General features: G+C 41.8%; 1 long non-coding RNA gene across 1 annotated transcript in view; it reads left to right on the top strand.

Annotated features, from left to right (window-relative positions):
* Positions 1–21,634, top strand: part of LOC121096830 — a 94,859-nt gene that overhangs the window by 9,114 nt on the left and 64,111 nt on the right. Inside the window, exon 4 of the long non-coding RNA XR_005830697.1 lies at positions 1,535–1,630. This is a non-coding gene — a long non-coding RNA (uncharacterized LOC121096830). The remainder of the gene's footprint in view (positions 1–1,534; positions 1,631–21,634) is intronic.

Raw genomic sequence — 21,634 nt, 5'->3', positions numbered from 1 at the left:
GTTGGTGACCTGTGCCCAGTGGGTGGGCTGTGGGTGATGACAAGTGCCTTTTGTTTCTCCCATAGCCTTATTTGGTGGGAGCCATGAGAAAAATAGAAATTGTTCTCCATGGACACAGAACACTCTTCTGAGTTTCTTCTGGTGGTCCTGTGAGTGTTGGACATTGTGTTTTGGCTTCTTCCTTTTTTTTATTTTTTTCAGGAATGCATGTCGGGGTTTGCACTCCTTCCTTCCCTTCAACTCTGGCTTAATCCACAAAGGTGGTTTAGGAGTCTGTGTTTTACTTTTTGTATGGGGTTTGTGTGGCAAGGTTTTGGTGGCAGGGAGGCCATGCAAGTGGCTTCTGTGAGGAGCTGCCAGAAGCTTCCCCCGTGCCCGATGGAGCCGATGCCAGCCGGCTGCCAGCCCCACGGAGGCCGTGACCCGCGGGCAGCGGCACCCCCTAGCAGGGCCCGTGGCCCATGGGGAGAGGAGCCCGGGCTGGGGCAGGGCTGGGGACCCCGCGGGGACCCCCCGGGGCAGCTCCTGAGGGACGCTCCCGTGGGAAGGGCTCCCGTGGGAGCAGGGGGCGCAGGGCTGGCTCCCGGGGCAGGGACCCCACGCTGGAGCGGGGCAGCGTGCGGGGGACGGGGCGGCAGAGACGGCGTGTGAGGGGCTGACCCCAGCCCCATTCCTGCGGCGCGAACGGGGAGAGGCGTTGGGAGTGAAGCAGTGCCCAGGAAAAAGGGAGGGCTGGGGGGAAGGTGGGTTTTACATTTGGGTTTAGTTCTCATTATGCTGCTCTGATTTGATTGGCAATAAATTAATTTTTCCCCAAGGCGAGTCTGTTTTGCCCGTGATGGTAATTGCTGAGTGATCGTCCTTATCTCGACCCACGGGCCTTTCCTTGTGTTTTCTCCTCCCTGTCCAGCTGAGGAGGGGAGTGATAGGGTGGCTTTGGTGGGCACCCACCTTCAGCCAGGGTCAACCCACCACATTTTTAAAAAAACTTTTAATCTTGAGATTGTTTATTGTGAGCAATACTGCAAATTAGGCAATGCTTTTCCTTAGCTTAGTTCCTGAACATTCAAGTGCAGGTGGTTTGAGGGAAATGCCAGATATGTTTGGGATTGGCAAACTGGGAAAGCTTCTGTCCCGCTGTCTCCAGTAAAAGGCAACATGTTCAGTCCTCTTTGCGACAGGCCTGGCAAAAGCCAAAATCCAGCATCAGATGGTGGCCTCAGGCCATCTCAGCTCAGCTTGTGATGCTTTTTGCAGGCACTTTGTGCGATTCTTGGGGAGAAGGCATGTTTTTTTGCTTTGTTTTGTTTTCCCTCAGGCTGAAGCAAGCTTGCAGGCCATGATTTAGCAACGAGCCTTGCAAGAGTTCCAAAACAGGAGAACATTTCCCCTTCTGTACATACTCCGTATTCATGCAGGTGCTAAGCACCCGCCACTGCAGAAGGATCAGAGCTACTGAGGTTCTCCAGAGAGGCAGGGAAGGAGCAGAACTAAGTTCCACAGTCTGACTTTTATTTTCCTTTCATCCTTACAGTTCTTTAAAGCAAACCAGATTTTGACCAGTGGGAGAGGGGAGAGATGCAAACATCTGCAGAGCGCAAGCAAGATTCTCAAGATTTTTCAATGGAAGGTAAAAGGAAAAGGAGATGTTGGGAAGCCGCTTCACACCAGGGAGGCTGGTATTTAGCTTCAGTTGTTTGCTGAGAGCTTGTGCCTTTGACCTGTTGATTAGATAACTGTGGCAGTAGCAGAAAGCTTTTAGAGGTTTGGTGAGTATGGTAAGAGGGTGGTTGTTTAGAGCTGTCACCATGGAGGGAAGGAAAGCATTCAGAAACACTAAATTTGAACACAGTCGAGCAGGTACGTGCTGCTAGAACAATGCCTGGCACTGAGCTTTGTCGCAGGAAACCAGCTTTGGTGTATCAGCTTTCCATTTGCAGTTGCTGTTGCCAGAGGGAGGGAGATGAGAGAAATGGTCTGTAACAGCAGAAAATCTGATTTATTTTTTAAAAAATACAGGCCTGGGCAATTACCAGTCTTAAATATACTTAGCACTTTTGCTTGAAGGTAAAAATGTGACATACAAGAGAGAAGTAGGGACGTTGCAGGGAAAAAAGCGAAATAAATATAAATGTTGCAGTAGCTGGGTTCAGTGTTTTGCATGCAATCATGAAATGTAGTAGCAGCCCATGTGTATTGTGGATGATTGTGTATTATGATTAAACACTGAGGTCTCAACTGGCAAGAGCAAGTTGCCTTAGCAAAATATTTTGTGCAGCCTACACAGTAGTAAGCATTTTACTAGCAGGAGTGAGAAACAAATCCCTTTGGAAAGAGCCATTGGATCTCTCTTTCCTTGGAAAAACTACAGGAAAATTTTGTCCAGACTGTTAGATATGTCATATAGGTTTTGCTGCCAGTGTGGAGGTCTGATCCAAAGTCTGTACAAAGCCTACTACTTTCAGTAGATTTTAGTTTACTGTGATGAGTAATCTGAAAAGAGAGGAGGCCTGCAAGTGTGTAGGAGAATCCTGTGGCTGAAAGAAGTGACTGGTCTGGATGATGAGAGTAACACTGAACAGGGGTCTTCTGGAGGTCAGGAAAGAGTCTTTGAAGAAAGATCAGAGCAGAATGATAATGTGATAGTATTAATTTCAGGTGAAAAGAGTACTAAAACATGTAGTGGGTCCATTTTTCCAACAATACGCTGGAAATAGTGCCCCTTTAGTTTAAAATTAATTTTTCTTGGGCGTAACCAATATTATAAAAGATTTTCACTTCCTGGGTCTGCATGCATTTAATCACAAGTTGATTTGTGTACGTGAGCAGTTCGCAAGGACCGTGGCTTGTTAGATCTGAGTGTAGGTGTTTGTGTGACCTAACAACGTAGCACCTGTAGGAGAAGTAGGAAGAGTTTGAAGGAACATTCCTGCTCTGTCAAAGGCAAGGTGTTTCTGCTTTATGGTCAGTAGAACTAGGCTGGAGTCCAGTTGGTGAACTGACACAGAACTAAGTGATGGTTCAGTTTCTGTAGGACTGTGTCTGTGTGCTAAGACTGTTACAGCCTCAAGGGAGTGAAAAGATGACTGAAGAATGTTTATACATTCCCATGGTGACCTTTAGTTTGGAGGTAACCAGCAAGGTGTTTTTAAATAAAACAGACTTCTATATTGTTACAATTAATTTTTTCCTCTGGTAGCATTTCCACTCTTACAGTTTATTCCAAATTATTCTTGGTGGAGATCTGCGGTATATTTCAGCTGTGTGGTCTACTCTGTAGGTTAGAATCCTAAGTATATTTTTTGCCAAAATTTGTTAGGAACACAATTTTTAAGTAAGATTGTGATTATAGGTACTGCATGTTACATAATGGATTTGTAAGGAGTACGCATGTGTAGCCAGGACCAAGTACAAGTACAGCTCTCTCAAACCTCTCAAGATTCTGTGTGGTACATGGAGCCACATGGAAGGAGAGTTTATATGTAACCACTTTATGCCATGCCTGAAAAAATGCAGCTGAATTGTTGTTTGTTTGTTTTTTATTTAATTTAATGTAGTTATTGCTAGAGGTCTTTTGCATTTTTATCAAAGCCAATGAAATGGCTAATAAAATCCTTTGACCCCTATAATAGTCTTTTACTGATCTTTCAAGCTTGTTTTTGCTGACTTGTTGCCATTGGTACATGGGAAGTACACGGGCATATAGTGTGGTTTATGACCCTGTGGGCTCTGTCCTATCACAGACATTAAGGAACTGCTAACAACAGAATGTAATTCACATTCTTCCTCTGTTTCACTGTCTGTATCTGTCTGGAGACTGAAAAATTTTAGAATTCAAATCAGCTCCATTATTGAGGTAAGAATGTTGTACTACCAGACACTGTGTGTTCTATTTCTTTACAGCTAAAGGTAAATTATTATTTTCTGTGGAAACCCCCTGTCTCTCATACCTCACTTGAGAGAATGTCTTAGTCTTGAAATTAAGTTTGTCATAAGAGTTGTTGATGAAAATTATGTTGTGACTTCGTCTTCAAGCAAACTAAACAAAAGACATCAAGGTTGAAAAGCATTGCTATGGTTACGTTATTTAAAGGCAATTGTTAATAAAGGAGAGAAAATTGGAACTGAGAGAGGCAGTAACTGCAAAAGCATAGAAAAGGTTAGACTAGAATTTTTCATCAAAACTTGATGTGAGCTTACTTCATGTTATGTTCATTAAATATCCGTTTTAAGGCTGCCATCTTAACCCAAAGGATATAGCTAGGAGAAATCTAACAAGAAGTTTAGGTTTTAGAGAAGGGCAGCATTCATGTTTTGAATTCCTGGGCTAAGGGGACTGGATGGAGTCCAGTTAGGCTTTACAGTGGGAGGTTTTATCCCTTCTTTAGGTTTTTGGGAAGAGATAATTAGTTTTAAAATGGTTGCAGTGTGCTTTTAAAATCACATATGTTCTGATTTTGCTTCCCTGTTCTTTATCATGGTGCATTACATATTCGCATGGGACCAGAACCTTAGAAGCAAGGAATTTGGGCTTCAGCTGCTAGCATGATTTAAACCCCAGGCTTAAATATTTTAATTGAAGTCAGCTAATATATAGCTTCTAATCCCAGGGTAGAATGTTGGCTTTTTAAAAATCATAAATATGCCCACAGTCCCTGAAATTGAGAGAACACCACGCACTGGTAGCGTGGTTTGTGGTGACAGCAGCTGTCTTTGCCTACACAAAGACCCCAGTTCAAATCTGCATAGAATGTTTTTTAGCTACTTCCTTTCTGGGGTAATATTTTTGAGTTCAGAGGAATTAGACCAAAGCTGACTGATGGCCTCCATTTATGTGAAAAGTGCTTGTTTACTTTGAAAATGTAGGTTAACTGAATATCAGCTTTCAAATTAGCCTACTTTATCACTTAAAAGAGATGTTTTTCAATTAAAATAAGAAGATATTACATACCAAAGGTTACAGAAACATGTTCTTTAAAAATTAAGTTAAATTAGAAATGACATTTCCTCTTCTAATATTGATGTTGTAGCTGAGAGTTAAGCTATAAAAGGAGTCAATTAAATTCTCTGCAGCTTTGCTGCAAAATCCAAATTTAAATTACACAATAAAGGCATCATATTAATGCTGGCAGTTTCAGACCACTCATTTCTAGAACTAAACTGGGGCAAAAACATTCATCCAAACCCACATCTGTCTAATTAATAAATTTCTATGATGTCAAGATTTAAATATGAACACGTCATAGGTTCAGTCTTGGTGCCAGGTTTCTGACACTGGAAGGTTCTGAAGGGCTGTTAGGAAACTGGAGTGTTTATTAGTATCAAAAATGAGCACATCAAATGTGCTGTACCCCTTTGCCACGAGGTTTCTCCAGTGAATCACCAGTGCTTTTTCCTACTAGTGCTGGTAACTTGTCTGTGGCCACCAACCTACGCCAGCGTATTCAGGAGTCTTTAGATTTGGTTGATGACACTTTGCAAAGAGAAATCAGGGAGCACTTTCTCTGGGTTTAGCCTTCTCCAGGGAAGAAAGATTACTGAATATTGGTATTTTTTATTAGTTTATTTAAACATAGTGACTTATGAGATTGTGACTGGATTCTTTGGATTTGGATGTAGGTCCTTGAGGTTTTGAAAAGCTAGCCCCAGGCGTGCAGGGAAGCCGGCAGTGTAAGCAGCAGGTATTCTCTAGCTCACCTCATACTGGCAAGGCTGGCTGTGAGGGACGTGTAGGAGCAGGGGAGGCTTCAGCAGCCTTTTTGGGGCAGAGAAGCCCTTTCAAGGCTGCAGCTAAAACAAGTTATCTGACTTGAGAGCACAAATCCTTGATGGTTCAATGGGACTTAAGCTCCCTGTGTGCTCTAAGGGTTTTGAGAACTTCCCCATCTTCCGTGCTTTGCAGATACTTGTAGGAGAGGTGTTGTAGTGTTACTGTAGGTTGGATTAGTGCAGCAGAGTATAATCTTCTTAGTTTTTCCATTTGCAAAATGGTAGTGGAGGCTCTTCTAGCTGAGGATGAGGATGTACAGAGTAGAGTTGGGAGGCTGTTAGGCCTTGTGGTCATGGGAGTCGAAAGTGCCCCAACAGATGAGCAAAATGTTTTATCTGGTTTCTCCCCAACAGTTGCTGCCAGACTTTATTCTAAGGCTCATCTGTGACCCTGACTCCTGGAGTTTGCTCAGTAACTGCATTTCATAGCTTAATCTTTGCCACTTGATGATTTAGTGAAGATTTTAAAAGTAGTATACTGAAGGTTACTCTGCTTGGAAATGGTTAAAAACTGCAGAGAACTATCTTTCAATTTATACGTATATATTAAATATCTCCTGCATTCTCTCTGTGCTTCCCAATATGGCAGTATTTTGTAAGCAGTCTTAGTGTCTCCTCTGATCATCTCTGCAGTAGCCAAGACCCATCTTTTTACCCTCACATTGTGCAGACCCAGGAGGAAGAGGAAGTGGTCTTTGTCCTAAAAAATTTAAACGCTCTGAAAAATGGTGATGAAATAGAAAAGTGGTGTTAATTTCAAGCTCCATTAGAAGCAAAAGGACAGATATTTATATCCATCTTCTGTGCTATACTTTGGACCCTTTGGTATTTTGTTTTAGTGTGGTGGTTAAATATTGGAATGAGGAGTGCTTCAGGGGTCAAAGAGGAGATGGGAAGTGAGTGCTTGTTAAATAAATGTTGACAGGAATCTCACATTAAACTTAAAAAAAACCAAAGTTCCTATTGCTGTAGCGCCAGCAGTACATTTGAGGGATGCGCCTCCCTCCTCTGGCCACTTTATGATCAAAATGGTTTGGTTCTGCAAACCGGTGATGCTGACTGGCACCTTACTTGGTTATTCCTGCCCCTGCCTTATGCAAAACGTGTGCTGAACAGGGGAGTAGCAGGACCTGGCCCGTGCCAAGGGCAGCGATGGGGCATGCGGTGCAGCACGCTCGGTGATGCCTTTCTCTACCACAAAATCAGCATGAATCAACTCAGGAGGAGGAGCTGCTGCTGCTTGGGTAACTACACCTCTGAGAGTTTGTACAATGCGGACAACACACCTCCTCAGAGCCCTAACCAGCTGCCCTGGCCCCTGTGCTGGGGATGCCTGGGCTCCCAGCTGAGTGCTCCATCTCCCCTGGTGTCACAGCGCCTGCTCTTTTTAACACTTCAGACAGCACTGAGCTGAGGCTCCTGACACCACATCTTTCATTTTTTTACAGGATGTTTGTTTTATGTAATGTTTGTCTCCAGCAGCTTGGCTTCTGTTGTTTGTTTAATGCAGTTCTGATTCCCATTCTAACAGTTTTCTAACTTACACCGTGAGTGAGCTAAAAAGGAATATTTAAGAACAGTGCTAAGATGCTTTCTGCTGCTCTGTGCTGTTTTGAAAACCAGCTGTGCAGTGAAGAATATGACTGTTCCTGATGAGTGTATTAGTTTAAATCCAAACATTTAACAGGTCTGTGCTAGCTATCTGACCTGTAATCTAAACTGATGGGGTTTTGCCCTAGGGCCACCTAACCACTATTCTGAAGTGTTTTAATTGTAACATGTCTTGGATAGCTAGCTTGCTATTTCTAGCAGTCTGTAGAAGCAGAGGATTTGGTTCCACTGAAACTAGTAATTTACCAAAGCTGAAAGTTAATCTGATCCTATTTGTAGCTGGCATTCATATAAATCATTTGGACAACTTTGTGCAAGGCCTGCTCTTTATTCCCTATTTATCCAGTGCCTACGCCAGCATAATCCTGATCCATACCTGCTGTCTCCTGATGTTAGTGCCTGACAGTGTTTAATCCTAATGATGGGCCTGACACGTTTCACAAGCATACAGGGCAGATCAAGCCTGTGGAGCTGTTACCGTGAACATCTTTGCTGGCAGAGTTGTGTCACCCGACAGTAAAAGAGGTGTTCACCTAGCAAAATACAAGTACTTGTTGAACTTGCACTGTGGAGAACAATAGAGCAGCCAAGTAAAGCAAATGCAGGGGAAAGAAACAGTAATTTATGCTATAGTGGAGATGTATAATACAGGTGTATACAAACTTAATTAGTGTTTCCAAATAATACGTTTAAGTGATTTTTTTTTCTTACATAGAATCTAAAAATGCTAATGCAGCTATATAAATTCAATTTTCCCCAATATAATGGTTGTTATAAACAAAAGCATATTTAATCATAAAATGTTTTGCAACAGTGAGTGAATAGTATGCTTTCCATTTTGTGTCTAAGGAAAACAAAGACACAAAGAAATACACATACTGAATCTGGGTTTGTCACTGTTGTGCTATGAGATATGAGCATGGACATCACAGGTAGTTCTCTTCTGGAGTCTCACTCCATGAAAAGCCCATTTTGATTTCAAGGGGACCAAGGCTGCTACGAGGCGTTGGCAGATTTGTGGCAATGCTGTCTGGCCCTGCTGGATGCAGTTTCAGCTAAAATCACAGCCAGATCCCAAACTGGCTGTTAAAACCACCTTCAGCAGGCCCTTGTTTTCTGCCTCTGTTTTGCTGCCAATGCCTGTCTAAGCGGGCAGCTTCTCTTCACATCACCTTTGCTACCCAGTGTGGTGAGTGAGGCCCTGACCTGGAAGTCCCTGATCCTGGAATATGTTGCTGCTGCTGTGTTATGCAAAAGGAGTGACCTGGAGGAGTGCTTTGAGACTGATGCAGTAGCGTCCTGGGGTAGGACATGGAGCTGAGGGCAGCAGGGTTGATGGCTTTAATGTTTGCACATAGTTCAGGTGCAGCCAGAACTGTACGTCCACATTTTTGCAAAGGTCTACCCCCTGATTTTATTTCCAGTCTCTTTTTTTGTGTGTGAAATGTGATAGTGATGTGGTGCTTACCTCACTCAGAAAATGCCTTCAGTTTCATAAATGAAAAGCCTTTTATAGGGCTGTTGTATTTTGTTTTTTTCTGGGAAATCATAACTCAACCATGAAATCTCACTGTCTTCTGTTGCTAGCTTCAATCTCTTGTGCTTTGCTCAACAGGAATTCCCCTTGCTTCCCCATGTAAAATAAACATAATTTAAAGTCACTTTGTCTTTTTGAATTTTTAAGTTAAATCTTACCATAGCAGTGTCATTGCAGCTGTGATTTAGAGATGTGTTTTAAAGATGTAAGAATGGCAGCTTTTACATTTACATTTAGCTCTCAAATTTTGCAGTATACAGAGAAACAGAGATAGTGGCTGTATTTTCCAAGGAAGATGAGCTATTGAATTATTTTTAAGAAAATAATGTTAATAAAATCTGATTTTTTTAAAAAATATTTGGAGAATACTATATACGGTGGATCTAATATGCCAATAGAGAGAATTTATTTTCCTCTCCCTTCCTCTGTCTTTGGTTTTTAACCTACCTGAGGATGTTCTGTGACACAGCCAGCCATAATGGTACCAGACATTATAGTCTATTGTGTTAATAATCCGTGAATTAAAGCATCCCCCAGCAAGCTCTTAATGTGATGGATGGCATCAATGATGTGTGGCTAAAGGGTCCCCAAGCAGGCACTGCCACCGTAGACCAAAGCAGTTTGGAAGGTCTATTGTTGTCAGTGATCCGCTGATTATAGGGCATACCTGGAGGAAGGGTGGAGCGGAGGCAGAGGGAGGCTGTGAACAGCAGCTTAAGCTCTGTCAGATGTCAGGGCTGCCTGTTACAAATGGAAAGCTGGCAAGAAAAGCGTGTGCTGCCTGGGATGAACTCAACAGCAGGTTCTGGAGAACTTCCGAGGCGGGTGAGGGTGCTCATCAGATTGCCAGGGATGAGGAGTGGGAGACCAGAATACTTAGAATCCTCTTGACGAAGAAAAGCGTAAGTCTCAACATTAAAAATAGATGCTTTTTATCTTGTGATATGATACAAAATCTCTTGTGATATGATATTTTTTTATTATACTTGAGCAGCTCTGAGCAGTCTTGGATTAGGCCTGTATCACAACAGTAATACACAGGAGGCTATGTTTTGTCTTGCTACGACACCAGCTACTATTGTTTTTGATCTGCAGCCTCTGAAGAGGGATGCTGCATCTTCTATGGAAGGTGTTATGAGTGCAGATTAGTTAGACAAGTGCTGGAGTGAATGCATAAGTAGTGATTTTGCATAATGAGGTATGTGAAATCCCAGTGGAGGTTGTTAAAACAGATAGACAGCCTGTGGTAAACAACAAGGAAGGTAGGCTTTGAAAACAGATGGCTTTGAAAACCTGGCAAATGACTGTTCCATACTTAAAAATCAGTTTTGTTAGTGGAAAATATCTTATTTAAAAAAAACAAGAAAACTGAAAAAGCTTAGCCTGCATATTTTCATAAACCGGAATGTGCTAATAAAGTTCTGTGGGTAACCATGTATCATTTGTCTTTCCTGCTGTATGTGTGTCTGGAAGGTGGAGGCGATGGACTGCATGTCTTGAAATGTTCTGCAGCGATCCATCAGGCTGTTGCTTCTACCTGGCAGACGTGTTGGTCTTCATTATCACTTTGACCGTCTCTAGGTGTGCACTTTCCATTGGGAAATTAATCTTGCAATCAAAGGGTTAATTCATCGTGAAAGATAAGAGTCTGTAAGCGAAATGGGAATATAGAGGAATATTCCTGCTGGGTGGAAAGGGCGCAGAGAGGCCTGTTGCCGCCTGAGATACTCTCTAGCTAAGGTAAGAGCTGGCCAGCAGACGAGGGTCTGTTTCGTAGCTTTCAAATGCACCTGTTTTCCGTGGGTTTATGCCTTTGGCATAAGCAGGAGGAGGTGTGACGCTGGGATCAGCCTCTGCTTCCTTTGGTCCCTTGTAGGTCACATCAGCCGGGAAGGTGCTGGTGAGCTGGCCGTGAGGCACACCACCATTTCTGGTGTAACCTGTCCGGGGCTGGCGCTCTGGATTCTCCTACAGAATAGCTGCAACTTAATTTCTGTAGTATGAACTCCAAATGCAATAGTTTTTGCAGTATTTCCAGAAGCTCAGCTTGGGGCGCTCGCTCTCGGAGCACTGACACTGACGCACTCAAGGTGACTGTTAAAGATCTTCCCCCATGGCCTGAACTGAGGATATAAAGCTATTTTAGTAGAATAATGGTTTTCGTTCTTTTCCAGTGTAACCTCTAAAAGCATTCATGTGTAGGTGCAAGTTACTCTACAGCCTGTGGGTAAAGAAAATGTCCTTTTCTTAGTTATTTTAGTGGCTTCCTTGGAACAAGCCCATAGGTGCCCAGGGCTCTGTGGACTTGATTGGAAGGTAGTGCAAGTGGTCTGATTCCTTTTTGAAAAGGATCACAAATGCAAACAGGGGATTCCTCGGTCCCTATCTGCTGCTGGAAAAAAGGCAAGTGCCTATGACTTGGGAATAAGAGATAGGTCATCCAGCGTCCTAAGAAAAACTGGGGACACGGGGACTTGTTGAGCACTTGCCCTTGCATGCTGGTGCTGCCTTGGCCGATCGAGGATGTGCAGTCAGCCAGAGTGATAACCCCAACAACAAAGCTTCAGCTGCAGGGACGGCAGTTCGTGTGCTTAAATCCTGGGAATCTGAGGGAGGAGGACAGCTCTGTACTGATTCTCAACGCATTAAAAATATGCTGTAAATGGAACAGCACCTGGGAGATTGGCACAAACAGTGTTTGGCACGTGGCTTGGGCCAGTCTCCCAGGAGTGGGAGCCAAGTGATGCTCTGAACATGGGAAGTGTCCCTGTCCCCTTTGCCCTCTGGTTTGCAGGGCCACTGCTGGGGACAAGCCTGCTGAGACTGGCGACGACAGTGGAGCTGGGGCAGCTGTGGGAGCATGGGCTCTGCTTTCATTTACATTAGGTGGGAGAAATAGGTGTTTAGAAAGTAAGAGAAGCAAATTTTAGCCACTTCATCTTTCTTCTCATAAATTAAATGAAGTACTTGCTGAGTAGCTCATTTCTCAAGGTAGCAAGTACAGCTGTTGAGAATTTTTGCCATTATGTTATTTTTAATCAAAAACCGCTGATTATAAAACTGGATTTGTAGGCAAGAGAAGGTAGTGGATTTTTTTGCAGTAATTTCCTTTTTTGATTAATTTCAGTGTGCCCTTTTTTAATGTTCTCAAAACAATAAAGTGGGCTTCTTTGTTGTCATTTGACATTGTTATTAACACTTAAGGCTAAAAGTATTGGTTTTGGTTGAAAGAAAAATTAAATGATTCACGTGGTCTTTTTCTTAAGTTGTTTTTTTTTTTTTTGATTCCTTGACTTTATCTGGATTTTTACTTTTAGCTGTGTCTGCAGATGGAGATCACTGGGTGAGCAACAGCTGAAAAGTCTTGCTTTCTGCTTGGAAAGAAACCTTTGCTTCATAGAGATTGATCAGAGCTGAGTTTCTGTTGCTTCTGTGGAGAGTTGTACGTTTTCTCTCTTACTGGGTATTTGTGCCCATCACTGAGGCATTTCTAGAGCTGTGCCAGGCTCTGCATGATGCTCAGCATCATGTTTAAAAGCACTTCAGGTAATGTAGTTGAAAACTTTCAACTGTTGATTATTTTTGTACCTAAATAAGAGTTGAACTGTTCTGAAAAAAATCACCCAAATGTCTCAAGTTCCATTGTTTTCTATGCTGCAACAAGATTGTTAGAAATGTCTGTTCTAGATGTATAAAGTTGTTAGAGAATAAATGAAAAGGGACAGTGCTGTCCTGTCATTAACAGGTTAAGAAAAAGCCAGACATCCCTGCGCTAAAATATTCACCTGATTTTTTTTCATTTCTTTTTTTCAGCTGCAGGGAACCAGGATATTTTATCTCGACACTCCGCCAGCTCTGTAATAATGAAAACCAAGATAGCATTTCTCAGTCCTAGGGCTGCTGTTAGGAGTGTGTGTTGCACACGGGGGCAGTAGCATACCGTAAAGATCCGCAGTGTGGTAATACTGGCCGGGTTGATTTATGGGTGTGCGATATACAGTGGGATATTCAGTATTTGTTAGCTGGCTGCATGTTTGACAGTTATTGGCAAGAAGTATTAACTTACATCCAAGTTTGTCTTAACTAATAAGTGATGAGCAAAGAGAAGTTTGTATTTGCTGTCTTAAAATGATCTGTGACTCTTTATCCTTCAAAGTTCTTGATTCCAACTTTGACATGTGACTGTTTTCATCTGTTTAAATGTTGCAGGTGCCATCAGAAGCCAAAAGTGAAAAAACTGCTTTTGGGAGCAACATGAAACCATTCTTCTTGTGACTTGGAATCAGCACTTGTATTAATTTGCCCTATTTAATCTAAGCTTTGTTTTAGGCTTTTTTGAATATATTTTCTGTGATACAGTTAGTGGAAAGGTTGCTCTATTTTTTTAAGGGATAACCAAGTGCTTAAGTGCTTTGCTGGATCCGGGCCAGAGCCAGCATCTTGCAGAATAGAGCCCGTGACAACTCATCTCATCCTAGAATCTCAGTTTTCTTCACAAACTCCAGTAAACAGAGTGTCCTGATAAGCTGTGAGTACTGTAGCAGCAGCAATGTCCCAGCTTTCCAGATGGCAAAGAGAGTGGTTAAATGACTTGCTCAAGGGAGTTGGGAGATGAGTGAGGCTGGGCAGATGTAGGAGGCGGACTCTGGGGATGATTTTGTTGGCTGGGTTTATTACATGTTTGTTATATTTATGCTGCTGCCTGGGTGGTGTGATTGGGACATAATTGCCTGAGTCCGTCTGTTCTGTGAGGTGTTTTCTGAGAGTGTATCTAGAGCTCTCGGGGTGGTGATGGAGTGGCTCTGGTTGCTCTGTAATGGGGTAATTTGGATGACACCGGCTTGCTCCCAGACCGAGGGGTAGGACTGCTGCGGGTGACAAGTTGCAGAATGGTAGTGCTGATGCCTTGGTGCACCCAGTTACCCTTGACTCTTGATGTGTGAAAGGAAATAATGGAAAAAAGAATAAAAGCAAGAAAATGAAATACAGAAATGCTGAGTAACACCTGGGGTTTTTATCCTTGCATTTGCAGTTTATGTCAGTATTAGTAACTCCACTCCAGAACTCACCTGAAGCAATTATCCAGGGACTTCCTAATAGTATTCCATCATAACACAGGGAGTTACACAGGGTATTATTTGAAGGTAATACATTCTGTGTATTAATCATTGGTTGTTATTGACTTGGTGACACATTGCTGTTGGTGAAATGAACTGTGATATAATTAGGAGCAAATAATACCCAGGCATGCTGTGCTAATTATTTTTATGTGAACCCAATTCATTGCTAATATAAATAGCAATATTAATCACAGCAAGTATCAATATTTATGCAGCATGCTTCCATTTAAGTGCAGCTGTAGATGACAATGCTCGTATCTACACCGAAGAACAAGGCATATGTGGGGTTAGTCTTTTTAATCACACCATTATGCATTGTGTCCATTACATGACACAAGGCTAATTGTTCTGTGGTTATAGCAAAGAACTGTAAGACGTTACTCCAGGCTGCTGCACTGCTGAAGCCCCAGGTCTTCAGTGTAATAAACTGAATTGCACGTAGAAGAAATCTGTATTCATATCTGTTTGTTTTTTCCTCCTCCCATTTCTAACCATATAGGCTGTTAGCACCTCTTGGAAGAGTGCTGGGCACAGCAGGTGTCTTGAGAGGAATGCAAAGAGCTTTCTGCTCCATTTCCATGGAAGGCTCTCTGAAGATGCAGCTGATTTGGGTGAGTCAGGGTCATCTTTCTGCCTCTCAGTTTCCTCATCTTTAAAAGACAGCTGTCATACCTGTAGGTCAGTGCAGCAAATGGCAAACTCAACTGCCTCAGCTGGATTTTCATTCTGTAAAATAAAGCTAGGAGAGTCTGTGTTCGGGTGCTGGTGTCTGAGGATGTAGGTCCAGGTGCTTTGCGTGTTCCAGTGGCTCCTGCTGGGGTACCATCTTTCCTATTACTTAATGTCTTTCCCAGGATATTGCTTTTAACAAGTGTCATGGATTGTTTTGGGTTCAGCCTTACGCTGATTGTACACCTGCCCTGAAAAAAGCAGTGTTGGCCTGTGCAGGTGAGCGGTGCAGACAGAGCTGGCTGTACACACCATAGCAGTATTGGCACTCAGAGGAGCCCCTGGGCTGGGAAAAGCAAGACTGAAGATTGGCATGTGATCCTGACCCTGGGCAGGGATGTACAGTGCATGCTGCAAAGGTGCACTCAATAAATTAGACAATGATGTATGGCATAGTACATCACATTCTTGAAGGCAAGGCATATATACTCACCAGATAATGTGGAGCATGTGAAGTATTGAATATATCAAAGAAAGATTAATCTTTGTCTGGGAGTAACCCTGCACATTTTCTGTCTAGCTGAGCCAATGCTGTGTAATTTAAAATGTGGAGGGAGTGTGTGTGTTTCTGTATTTGGAGATGGGAGGAATATGGTTGTGTGCATGTTTCGTGTTAGAGGATGTCAGGGTATGCATCTGTTAACTTTTAATATTATGAGATTTCCCTCCAGTATTTTGCAGGAGAAAATGCTTCCTTCACACGTGAGGCCCTTTTCCTAAGTGAGAAACTGTCCCCTGGGTCAAATGTTGCATAAACTGAGAAGGAACAGCGTGTCCTGTCCTAACAAGGCTTGCAGGCGAGTAACTCATTCTTTCCAATCTGACCAAAGGAGGCAGTTGCTGCAGTGCGTACTGTGTCATTGGTACCTTCTCCAACACATCAACCCCCAAAAATCAAAGAATAGGAACTGACAGAATAACTGTTGTGTGGCGATTTGGCAAGTACCTGCTAAAAAATGGATGTTGTTCTCTGAAGTATTTGTGAGTGAAAGGTTAGCTAAAAATTTCCAATCTCTGGGGTATTTTGTGTTTAAGGACTGATACTGTACAGTTAAAATTGCTACAACTGTTTTCACCTCAACAGTTTGCATCTGCTATATTAATGTGAAAATTTAAAACCTTGGTACAATGTATGAAATGATGATTAATTCACAGCATTTATCTTGGTTTACTAATCATTCTGTTTTTAGCTGATAATTTTATTTGTAATCTCCACAGTTAAATTGCCATAAAATATCATAGTTACAAAGGCATTCATGAGCAGTTGAAAGGATATGACACATTGTAATTTAGGAATTAACGCACACATTAAAAAAGCAAATTCAAGAGAAAGCTACTAATACATGTACATTGTAAGAAAAACAAAGCAGAAGAAAAAAAAAGCTGCAAACCAGAAGATAAGCACATGAGCATTGCAGCTGTATCACTAAATGACACTTTAAAGATATGGTAAATTCCATCCCACCATCTCTGAACAAAGAGTAACAAAGGGCAGAGAAATGTAACAAAATAATCTAGTGCTGAGCATGAGTGGTACCAGCTGGAAAACATTCACAGTCCATGCCTGATTAAGCTCTGCCTTGCTGTCTCTCATAATGTGGACAGCTAAAAAATGTCCCCCATTTAATGAAACTCAGATGTATCACTTCCACTGCAGAGGCACCGGGGAGCTCCAGGAAAGGCTGGGGACCTGTGTTAACAAGTAATGCAAAGCTGTGAGCAAGGTGCTCTTTGCTTGCAGCGCTGGGTAGTACCTGATTATAAGGCATCCAAGTATAGGACAAGACCTTTGAAGACTGCAGTGGTCTCCAAACCGCACACGCTCTGCTGTCTTTTCAGCTTTCTAAGCCCCACTCCATACCCAGGTGAAGCATGGCTGCGGGCTTACACCGATGGATCTGGGCTGCAGTGCACACACAGGGCTCTGCAGTGGTGGTTTGCTCAGAGCCAGGTCTGTAGTGATGGGAAGCTCTGCGTTGGTCTGTCTTCTACAAGTGCTTCTCACACACTGTAGTTTAAATCTAGGCTGGGCACGTCCATGGAAGCTGCTGTCTGGGAACACCAGCAGTGTCCTCTTCACCGATGTTCCTCTTTGGGTAACGTCATCACCATCAGAGAGTGTTGTAGGAAGGAACACGTAGTATCTGTGGTCTGCAAGCAGTACAGACTGAAATTTTTTTCTTCACTACAACAACCAGAAGCTTAAGAAAGGGCATAGAGGTCGATGAAACAATCAATGTAATGATAAGGATTTTGGTACATTTAACATGCACTTAACTAGTTAATTTATTTAAATCTGGCTACTTTATCTCCTGTAATGATTGGTACTGCATAGGTATGATTATGCTTCTTAGATCGCTGTAATTGCATGAAGGAGAAATGTAGAGTTCTATTTCCCTGTTCTTGACTATTAATTGTGTATCTCTGCTTAGGTGCACAGGGAGAGATCCATTTCCTTCATGGCACGAGAGGGACTTAAATGACATGAAATTAAGTAAGGTTTTATTCCACTCTGTGCAGACGACCCTTTGTTATGTGTTTGTTCTTCATAGAAAACAGTTAGTCATTAATCTTATGCAATACAGTAGGGAATCTTATGATCAAGAAATCAAGAGTTCAACCATGCTTTCTTTGAAAAATGTTTTTAAAAGGCACAGAACATCCCATGGCAAAAGTAATCCTTAGTAATAAAGAGAAGAGTTGAAAGTGGTAGAGGCAGAGTAGCAGTAACTCTTTGGTTACTTCGAACTGTCTTGGGAAATTGCAATTTTTACCTACAAAAGAATGGGAAGAGTTTGAAGAATGGTGTGATAATCTGAGATAGAACCTGTATCTAAACAGGTTGCAGCATTTAATGGGATCCTGGCTTGCAAACAAACTCATTTCCTTTCACAACACTGTTCATGGAAATGCACGTGTCAGTATGGGTCACTGCTGTTACCCTGCTTTCATTCAAACATCCATTCTAAATAATAATGAATGTTTAAGAAATAGCAGAGGTTTTTTTTTTAATTAGCTCAATCCCTCAGGCACGACTATATTGTGATCTTAAATTCTTCAATTATCTTATTTTCTGTTCTATCATTACCTTGATAATACGTACACTGCCATTCATGAAGGATTTATAATGTAGCTGATTTTACCCATGGATTTTAAAGTAGAATACTAAATACATTTTCATTTAATTCTCCATAATGAGAATAACTGGTCACTTTTTCTGATGAGTTACCTTTCCGCAAGCATGTTACCTGTGATAGTACCTGGCCAGGTGATTTTTATGCCATTAACTCTTAGATGATTGAGTTGCTTATAGATAACTGCAAGATAAATAACCCTTGTGTTTCACCAGCCTTTTCTTCAGCCTTCTGCACATTGGTGTGAGTGGGAGAGACACTGTATAAAATAACATGTTTTTTACCTGCCAACATCAAATTGAGAATGAGTGATCCTCCTGCCTCTAGCTCTTTGCTCAGCATCTGCATACATGTGTGTTTGGTCTCTCCACATCAAGCAGGTTTTCAGCAAGGGAGTGTCGGGATTACAGGGTTACAACATAGCGCAGGATCATTGGAATATCTTGCAGGGAGTGCACAGCAAGGAGCACACGGGATTGAATGGGAGAGGCAATGACATTATTTTTTAACATTGGGTGGGTTTTTTTCCAGAGCACAAAAAGCATACCAGTAGCTTCTGGGCAGCTTTTCCATTTGTTTGTAATGTTCTCTCTATTGATGCTGCGTCCCAGTAATCAATAAAACTTGATTAAGGATAATAGTGGAAAGCAGCAGCCTGCAACCTCATTAAATGCAAAATCCAGTACAGAATGTGGTGACTAGAGTCAAATAATCATGACTCAAAGAACAAAGATGTGGCTACAGAATAAAAGAAACCAAAGCTGATATTGCCAGGCTTTTTTTCCTCACTGACTTTGTCCCCCAAGAAGGAAGCTGCCACTTGTGTGAGCTGGACATGGAATTACAGCTGGACAGGAGGATAGACCCTGCACGAATAAGTGTCTTGCTAAAGATTTGTTTTCATTCCAGATCAAACCAGAAGCGTTGGTTTAGAAGGACTGAGAAAACAAAATAATTAAGGGGAAAAAGTTGTTTTTGAGGCTGAATGAATGCTTTGCCTAACCTTAAATGAGACATTTTATTTTTGCCTCAAGTAGTTTTAAATATTGTATCCATGATTAAAAACAATAAGCATTTTGGAGTGAAATGCTATTTTAAAAAAATTGAAATATTTTTTTTCCTTTCTCAGGATATCTTTTCAAAGTGTCAGTGTGATGGAATAGACACATGAATGTGAAGTGTTCTGTTCAAATTTGGATTATTCCACTCCAAGAAAGTCTGAGTGCCACCAGATCTATGTGAAGGTGGTGGAAAGAAACCTGCATCTTGATTTTTTGGACTGGTGAGAGTTCCTCTCTTCAAGTACAATGCTAGAATCATAAAGTTCAGGGCTGCAAACTGCAAATTTTTAAAAACTCCATTAGTGACTTGAAAATAATGAACAATGGCTTTAATGTAATTGTGGATTCTTTTGATGTGCCTTCTGGTTTCTGGATTGTTAGATTACTCACAGTTATTTCTCCATCTTTTTTGTACCATGGCAAAGGCATAATACTCACTTTTTCATTAAGTGGGGGTGTCAGCTAAGCACTGGGAGCTGTGAATTTAAACAGTAGAGCAAGACTGGAAATCTGTAGGATAGGAAAGTTTCTCCTAGGTTGTTTGATGCTGGCTGGAAGCTTTGGTATCTGGAGGGAAAGGAGCTGACATGCCTGGAACTACTGCTGTTCTTTATGTTGAAATACTTTAAGACTGTAGGTATAGTAAGGGGCAAACCTTTGTTTCTGGAGAGAAAACTTTGTTTCTGCCACCTGGCAAGGTGGGCCTGATGGGGTCAGGGGTTTCAGGAGTGCAGGACTCTGGGATGGTCTATAGGTGGGGAAGGCTGGCTGCTGCGCTTCATCCTGGCAGAGCTAGGAAAGTCTGGGGCAGGATTGTCCTTGCTCATGTTCTTCCCCAGTGGTGCCTCTTCTCTCTTAGGTCTCTTCAGCTGCAGCATATTAAGAGGTCAACCACTGCACCAAGCATGAGAGACTCATACTCTCTAAAGTGTTAGTAAGTAAATTTTGGCTCTGAAATTCATCATAGCATTAAGGCAATGTTCTAATTATCACATTTTAGAAAGAAAAATGTAGTGTTAAAGTAGAGGTACCTGGTGGATGGTAACTTAGATGTTGGTTACTGACGATGCACACTTGCCCTCATACTTTAGCTTGCCTGGTTAATTGAGGCTGTGTTTGAAATGGTTTCTCTTTTTCTTTTCCCCCAAATGGAAAGTTAAATGCAATCCACTTTCTAGAAGTTGTTTTTAATTTTGCCCATCCAGTAACATGCTCCAGTAATGAAACCTATACCTCTATTTAAAGGTCCCTTGTGTAATTTATAGACCCTATTTTCTTTCCTCGTAAATTCCCACCCTACTTTCTAGGGAGGCAAAGTGTACATTAGCCACTCTCCCTGGAGACTTCCATACCGTGCATATAACAACTGTGAGAAAATAACTCAGCCTAGCAGTGCTGAGTGCACTCAGCTTCCAGCCCCATGCAGAATTGGGTCCTTGGCTTGACCCCCATATGAGCCAACAAGGCGCTATTTTTCTTCCAGGCAGTACAATTTTTGGCATGCGATTTTTTTCCAAAGCAGTGACTTGGAGGAGGAGGGGCTGTGGATTTTTCTTTTGCTCTATTTACATGCAAGTCTCTGACACAAATGCTTCTTTGAAGTGTCTGTAGGATGCTGTAGGGCAACCATATTTCTCATTGTAAAATATCTTTTAAATGACTAAAAACTTCAAATGTAGAGTTACAAAGATACAACTGCTAACATCCATAGAAAGCCAGCTTGGTCAAGCTACGCCTGCATTGCAATTTCTCTTCAGTCCTGTGGTTGGGGACCTTTTAGATTAAATTCATTAGTTCATGGTAGTTTTGAGATGTAACATAAGCCTCCAAAGGGATCCTAAGCTTCTCTTTTTTATTAAAATGAAATCTTCCCTTGGCATTTCTCTAGGCACTTCTCCAGTCACAAATAAAAGGGACACTGCTGAAGGATATTCTGCTGCACACTTAAATGCCAGCAATCCAATTAAAGGAATGTTTAACCTTTTGTAAATAAAGCTATGGCTTGCACTGCCTTTTCGCTAAAGGAAAAAAAATAACTAATTTATTATTAAGCTTCTTACTGAAGACTGATATATGTATTCACAATATAGTTTACAGCATTACAAGGCCAGAATACTATTAAAATTATTCTGTCCCAGAAGGTCAGCTGGCTGCTTTCAAGACAGCTTTACTAAGTGATATCCTTCTCAAAAGGTACCTCCGAGTCTTTTGCAGCTTCTAGTCACAAAAGTCCTGATCCAGATGTTAGATGCTTCACAACATTTTTTTGTATTTCTGGTTTTTGAGTACAGTTTTTGTTAAAATGAGGATAATTTTCCAATTTTAAACAGTACGTGTGGATTTGGATAGGCATGTGTTCAAACTCTGACGTTCATTGTTCTAAGCCTTAGTCAAAAGCATTTTCAAAGCTAAACAACTAATTCTAAATCTGGATGTCAGTTTTGTATTAATTATAGAAAATTTCAACAGTATTGAAGGCTGTGTTATAATTTATCTTTATTGCCTCTTTTGCTGCTACTCAGTGACTTGGTCTGTCAGGATGTTCTGTCCAGGAAGATTTGGCAGAGATGTCAGACCAAGCCTTGCTCCGCTAGGCCTGGTACCAAACCTGATCAAGGCTTACAATGGGCATGGAGAGGAGGGGGGAGAAGTCAGTTTTCCTGCCTTTCACCA

This window comes from Falco naumanni, chromosome 1, assembly GCF_017639655.2.
Source record: "Falco naumanni isolate bFalNau1 chromosome 1, bFalNau1.pat, whole genome shotgun sequence".
Taxonomy (NCBI): domain Eukaryota; kingdom Metazoa; phylum Chordata; class Aves; order Falconiformes; family Falconidae; genus Falco; species Falco naumanni.
This window is presented reverse-complemented; position numbering and strand designations above follow the sequence as displayed.